This window comes from Epargyreus clarus, unplaced genomic scaffold, assembly GCF_041222505.1.
Source record: "Epargyreus clarus isolate Ecla_fem2 unplaced genomic scaffold, WU_Ecla_fem_2.2 ptg000005l, whole genome shotgun sequence".
NCBI lineage: Eukaryota > Metazoa > Arthropoda > Insecta > Lepidoptera > Hesperiidae > Epargyreus > Epargyreus clarus.
In genome coordinates, this window is record NW_027332213.1 from 15154620 (window position 1) to 15161111 (window position 6492).

General features: G+C 34.6%; 1 protein-coding gene across 2 annotated transcripts in view; it reads right to left on the minus strand.

Moving 5' to 3' along the window:
• Positions 1–3374, minus strand: part of LOC140742403 (scavenger receptor class B member 1) — an 87295-nt gene extending 83921 nt beyond the window's left edge. The window contains exon 1 of one of the 2 annotated variants that reach the window (XM_073073331.1): positions 3256–3374. The gene's annotated coding sequence lies outside the window, so the exon portion shown is untranslated. Of the gene's footprint in view, positions 1–27; positions 176–3255 lie in introns of those variants that run through there. The other variant, XM_073073332.1, reaches the window with a different exon arrangement.
• Between the last annotated feature and the right edge of the window lie 3118 nt (positions 3375–6492).

Sequence of the window (6492 nt, forward strand, 5' to 3'; positions counted from 1 at the left end):
AATATCTGTATATTAGCTTACACTTACACTTTTGAAGGTGGTAGAGCCCTTTGTGGTTTGACTCCGGCGGCACCACCGCCACACCTATTTCTACCTAATTACAGCAGTGTTAGGCGCTGCCGTGTTTCGGTTTGAAGAGTGTGGTAAGGGAGACAGACTTTTCCGAGGCGTTCCAGCTTAGTCCTCAGGGGTAGCGGCGCATCTGTGGCCGACCTCAGGTAGTCTAATCCTATCTGAGGTTGATTGTAGATGTCCATGGGCGGCAGTAGCCACTTACCATCAGGTGGACTCCATGCTCGTATGCTACTCCTATATTATAAAAAAAAGATGGACTGTATGCTCGTCTGCTACTCCTATATTATAAAAAAATCTTGCAAAGTACCTAATGTATTAGTAAAAAAATATATTTTTGTGTTATTTAAGTAGCGCATTTTGATATTAAAATTGTAGAGTGGCTCTACATCTTGAACTCTTACATATCTATACTGACTACATCATAAGAGGTAATAAGTTCATTGATCACTTTCCTTGCAATATATGAAATGACTTTATGAAGATTAGACTTTCAATTTTGCATGATATTCGACCTTAAGAGCGCATTTTCTCATCATTACAGATGTCGGTGAAAGTACAAAAGGTTTATGTTTTCTAGTAAAATAATGTTTTATATTTAAAGATAGAGCTAGTTTTTTTTGTATAATATAGGAGTAGCAGACGAGCTTGCAGTCCACTTGATGGTAAGTAGCTAATAATCAACGTCAGATCGGATTAGATATTCCTACCTGAGGTCGGCCCCAGATGCGCCGCTACCCCTGAGGACTAAGCTGGAACGCCTCGGGAAAGTATCTCTCTTACCATACCCTAGTGTTAGTGTTTCGACCGGGGAGGTACCATCGCTACACCCGTTTCAAGCTGAAGTAGTTCTGCGGTTCGGTGATCTTTTCAAAATTCCAATTATTATAAATTGACTAGCTGACCCGGCAAACGTTGTGTTGCCATATAAATAAAAAAAATGTTACGGGTGAACCACCCTTATCACTTAGGGGTATGAAAAATAGATAGTAGCTGATTCTCAGACCTACTGAATATGCATATAAAATTTGGTGAAAATCGGTAAAGCCGTTTCGGACGAGTACGGTAACTAACATTGTGACACGAGAATTTTATATATAAGATTAATATAGAACTCTTTTTGAACGTCCACAATGTACCACCGCTTCGGAAGATGCTTCACTATGGAGAAGAAGCTATTCGCAGGAATTATGTCACACCGTGCGTATTTATCTTTTAAATCAAGAAGTACGGAGTGCGTTCCCATATTCCGGTAACACATATGTAAATACATACATTATAACTGTCACTGTCGACCTTCGTCTAAAACCTCCTAATAACACTAAATAAAACAAAACTTTCCGCTATTAAAAAACAAATCAACTTTCTCATTATCATTTCAATGAAACCCTCACTATAGGAGTTTTTCAGATTTTTTTAACTCTCATTGAGGTTACTGTTCGCGTCGAAGTCTTTTTAGTGGAAAAATATTGCGAAAACTTTCATCACTTAATTTATTAATTTTATCATTAATGCGATATAATTAATGTTATCTTAAATGTGATAATTAAACATACAAAGTAATTGAACTCTATTTACTTTTTGAAAGAAAAAATATGTAAATGACCTGTTTGTCAAATATGTAGAACGTTTTTTATATTTTTATCCGAATGATTACATGACCTGTTTGTTAACTATATTAAAATTATTAAACATGTTTTTTTATATTTTTAACTGACTAAGGTGTTTGCTTAAGCGTATGTTTATCTTATATATAAAATTCTCGTGTCACAATGTCAGTTACCGTACTCCTCCGAAACGGCTTTACCGATTTTCACCAAATTTTATATGCATTCAGTAGGTCTGAGAATCAGCTACTATCTATTTTTCATACCCCTACGTGATAAAGGTTTTTCACCCTTATCATTTTTTTATTCATATGGCAACACAACGTTTGCCGGGTCAGCTAGTGTTATGTATATTTGAAATCCAAACGACCATTTTTAATTTTGAGATGTGACGAGGTGTCGTGGGATTCGTTTAAATTGTGTATAGGACATAGTTTATCTATATTTTGAAGCAGACCAGTTTTTTTGTTTTTTATATAATAGGTAATTGATTAGTCAATACTAGTATTACCTCTATTTTATTATTGCATATAATTAGTAATGATACAGTTTTGGTCTGCTTTTCGAAGTCAGGGTGTGAATTTGAACCATACCCTTGATTTTTCAACACTCAGCGCATTACAAATTATATTATTAGTGGTGTTGGAGAGTTGCGAAAATTTACATATCTAGATTTGTGATAGGCTAGTGGTTAAAACTCGACCTCTCAATCGACGGGTCCGAGACTCAAATCGCAGGCACATACTAGTTTTCCAAAGATTCTTGTTTTCTCAAACTAAAATTTTTTTTGAGAGGATACCTATATCCAGTCCTTTTTTACAGTGAGTCAGTACAGGATAATAATAGACCAACAATAATGATATCAAATTAGAACCAAATTATTTAAACCCGAAATCGTAATGTTTTACATACAAAACTGAAAGTTTTACATTTTTGATAATAAATAACACATAATAGTGCATTTAAGTAATACTTCAAAGGTCGTCCAAATAATAAGTTAATTCATCATCAGACTGCACGTACGAGTAATATTTCATTTGATTTTATAATTATCCTAAGACTGTAAAATCTATTGTAAGAAAATTATCGTGAGAAAATGGGGAAATTATTAGTATTAATGCACACTTAACTAAATATTAAATGAAGAATAACAATTTGTATAGTAATTATTACAATTGCAAAATTATGAACTGTTATTGTAAATTTTAATGATTTTAAGAGCAGTTAAAAATAGTTTATATTTTTTTAATTTTAATTTCATCGTAAAAATATTAAACAAAAAAATTTTTGTGCTATATAAATGAATCCCGTATTTATTAAATTCTTAATTCAATAATTATTTGGTTTACGTTTTACATTTCATTAATATGTCATTAGTATTTCATTATCCTAATTAATATTCTATGTTCCGAGTTTTTTATTAATTGCATTAATAATTGTTAAAAATAAATATAGAAACAATGAAAATCTAAATTTAAACAAAAAAATAATGTTAATAAAAAATAGCTATAAAAATAAAAATTAACACAACACTAAAATAAAAAAAAAACGCTATTTTTAATAGCCGTTAACTCACCCCGTCAACTTAAAAAACTGTCACTTCGAATTTTAAAAAAAGAATCACGCACAAACTCGCGAGACGAACGTAAATCACGACGCGTGCTGCGCGCGCGCATGTCAAACTGAGTGGCGCGGAGTTCGATATTCTATATAAACGTAAAACGCACCATCCAACAGTTTTTCTAAATGTCCATTGACGCACGAAAATATATAGGTTATAAAATTTATGACCATAATTGTCTAAATTAGAGATGTAATATCACCTACTACTAAGATAAAAAATATAAGTCTTTTCATTGCAAATAAATTAAAAGAAAAAATGTGTAAACATTTTTTATTTGTATATAATAGTATTATTTCGTTAGTAATTTAATTTAAATGTGAAAATTAATGTTTTTACTGTTATTTGAATTAATTTAACGAATTTAAAGAGCTACTTGAATACGTAATATCTTCGTGTAACTACTTATGAAATAAAGACATCTTCAGTAAACTTTTATGTAATATTGGAATGTTTCGAACGTTTTTTTGTAATGCGTGATAATTTGTAATGTAAATAAAAAATATAAACATTATACATAAAACTCAGACTTCATACTAAGATAATTGATATTGAAATAATAACTCATAAGCTGAATGACTCTTAAAATGTCCAGGGTACGATTGCTGGTTGAAAAGTAGTGAAAACATTAAACGATGCTTAAACTGTATATGTTTGTGTGTGCTTAAAGGTGGTAGAACCCTTTGTGGTTCGACTCCGGCGGCACCAACACCACACCTATATCTGCCTAATAACAGTGTTAAGCGCTGCTGTATTTTGGTTTGATGTGTTAGTAACTTATTCGAGGCGTTCCAGCTGAGTCATCAGGGGTAGCGAATCTGTGGCTTCGGAAAGTATTTCTTATTATACGCTTCAAACCGGAACACAGAAGCGCTTGGCGTTGCAGGTAGAGATAGGTGTTGGGGTGGTGCCTCCGCAGTCATATCACAAAGGGCTATCATCTTCAAGCTTATTTATATATTGTTTCCTTAAGTATCTTGCAATTAGTACCATTGTCAGTATTACAGTTCAATGACCCATCATGGATACTGATAACGTTTCTATGATGTCCCTTATCGGGATGGGGTCTCGTCAGTGACTATCTGAGCGAGAGTATTGGTGTTGCGTTCATCAGTACATCTCTAATGACATTATTATCAATCAAATAAATTATTAAAAAACCTGTGACATGTGAAGCACTGGGCCACTCAATCAAAGGTTCAAACGCCCAGGCAAGCTAATATTTTTTAAAGTTATATGCGTATCGGAAATTAATTATGACTTGCTATGAAAAAGTTGAAAAAAGAAATTTACACACCCGAGAGATTAAAAAAAAACTTAACTTAAAAATGTGTGAATATGAACTCTACCAAATTGCACTTGGACAGTGCGGTGGACTATGGACTACAGTTTAGAACATAGTCTATTGTGTCTAGTCTAGTCTCGTACCCTTTTTTTTTTGTTTACAAGGGGGAAACCTTCAAAAGGTACCCGGCGCCGTGGGAGCGACGCAGGGTTATGTGGGATTTTTACCGCACTAAAACCCCCCCGGTGGCCGTCTTCGGCGCTGCGTAGAGGGCTCCGGGATCTCCAAAGGAACGCAACCGGAGTCCTCTTAGCGCGTTGCCCCGTCGGGCTCTGCCCAGGTGAGCTTGACGCTCGCCACACCGTCTGGTGCGTACGACGGTATGCGACCACACATACCGCCGCCCTTCCCGGGGTCGCTTACCGGGCATCGCTTAGTCTCGTACCCGGCAGTGGGACAATAATGAGTTGCTCGATCCTAATACTTATGTCCCTTTTTTGATGGTTGCCAAAAAAACTTTGCTAAAACAAAACAACCAGTTATTTTATCTTAACTGCGTTTCAATTAAATAATGTATTATTCTCAAATTAAACAAAAAACCTCTCGACCTTAGACCCTTTTATACAAATTTCCGTGTGTCAAATGTGTACTTTTGTCTACCATCTATATAAATATTATATAAATAAAATTAGAAGATCTGTCTGTTACTCTAATAATAATTTTCTAGAACCACTTATTTTAAATCTAATCTTATTTGGTGTCCATGGGTAGCAGAAGCCACTTACCATCAGGTAAACTATATACTCGTCTGCTACTCCTCTATTATAAAAAAAAAACATGCTCTATTACTATGTATGCATTGATATCAAATCTTGCAACTGAATTTTAAACCCCAAACGCTAATAGATTAATGTCGTCATTTTATCGAAGTCAAAAATAAAAAAAAAAATCAAATAGTAAAAAATTGAGACATTTATAAGGATAGCTCTTATGGTTTAAAATAACTCAGTTTTTTTAATTTATGTCGAAAATGAAAAAATTGTTACTTATTCAAATCTGAAGGTTGAAGAACCCTTTGTGGTTCGATTTAGGCGGCACCACCGCCACACCTATTTCTGCCTCATAACAGCATTGTTAGGTGCTGCTGTGTTCCGGTTTGAAGGGTGTGGTAAGGGAGACAGACGTTTCCGACGCGTTCCAGCTTAGTCCTCAGGGGTAGCGGCGCCACTGTGGCCGACCTTCGGTAGGAATATCTAATCCTATCTGGGATTGATTACAGATGTTCATGGGCGGCAGTAGCCACTTACCATCAGGTGGACTGCATGCTCGTCTGCTACTCCTATATTATAAAAAAAACACTAAAAATTAATTCAAAAACCAGTCAGATCTGCGTGTAAATAATTAATTTTCGCGTTTATTCACACGAATGGATCGCAAATAGCCACTTCGCATGGATCGATATGTAAACAGTTATGTTTGTTAAGTTATTGTTTGTAAAAAAGTAATTGTTTGTTTGTTATCTTGTCTTCCTGAAGTATCAGATTGTTATTAAATATTCGTGATTTTTTATTCGCATGCCGTTCAAGTTTTTAAATTAGTCGTCATCGTCGTTTACCTGTTAATGTCCCATTACTGAGAACGGATTTCCTTTGTTTAAAGACCAGAAAAGAATAGAACAGAAGTTTAGGAACTTCCAGGTGTGTAGATTGGGTTACAAGTGGACTTGAAAATATTTTCGACAATTTACTCAAAATTGCCCACATATCAAAGGTGTGCCATTTTAACGGACAATTAAGGTCAGTATAGGCACAACCTTCTGTTGCCCCTGAGGCGAAGTTCCATGTAGGATTTCCCCGCCTAAAAAGAAGTACTTAATTAATATTATAAATTATTCGTATTAACATATA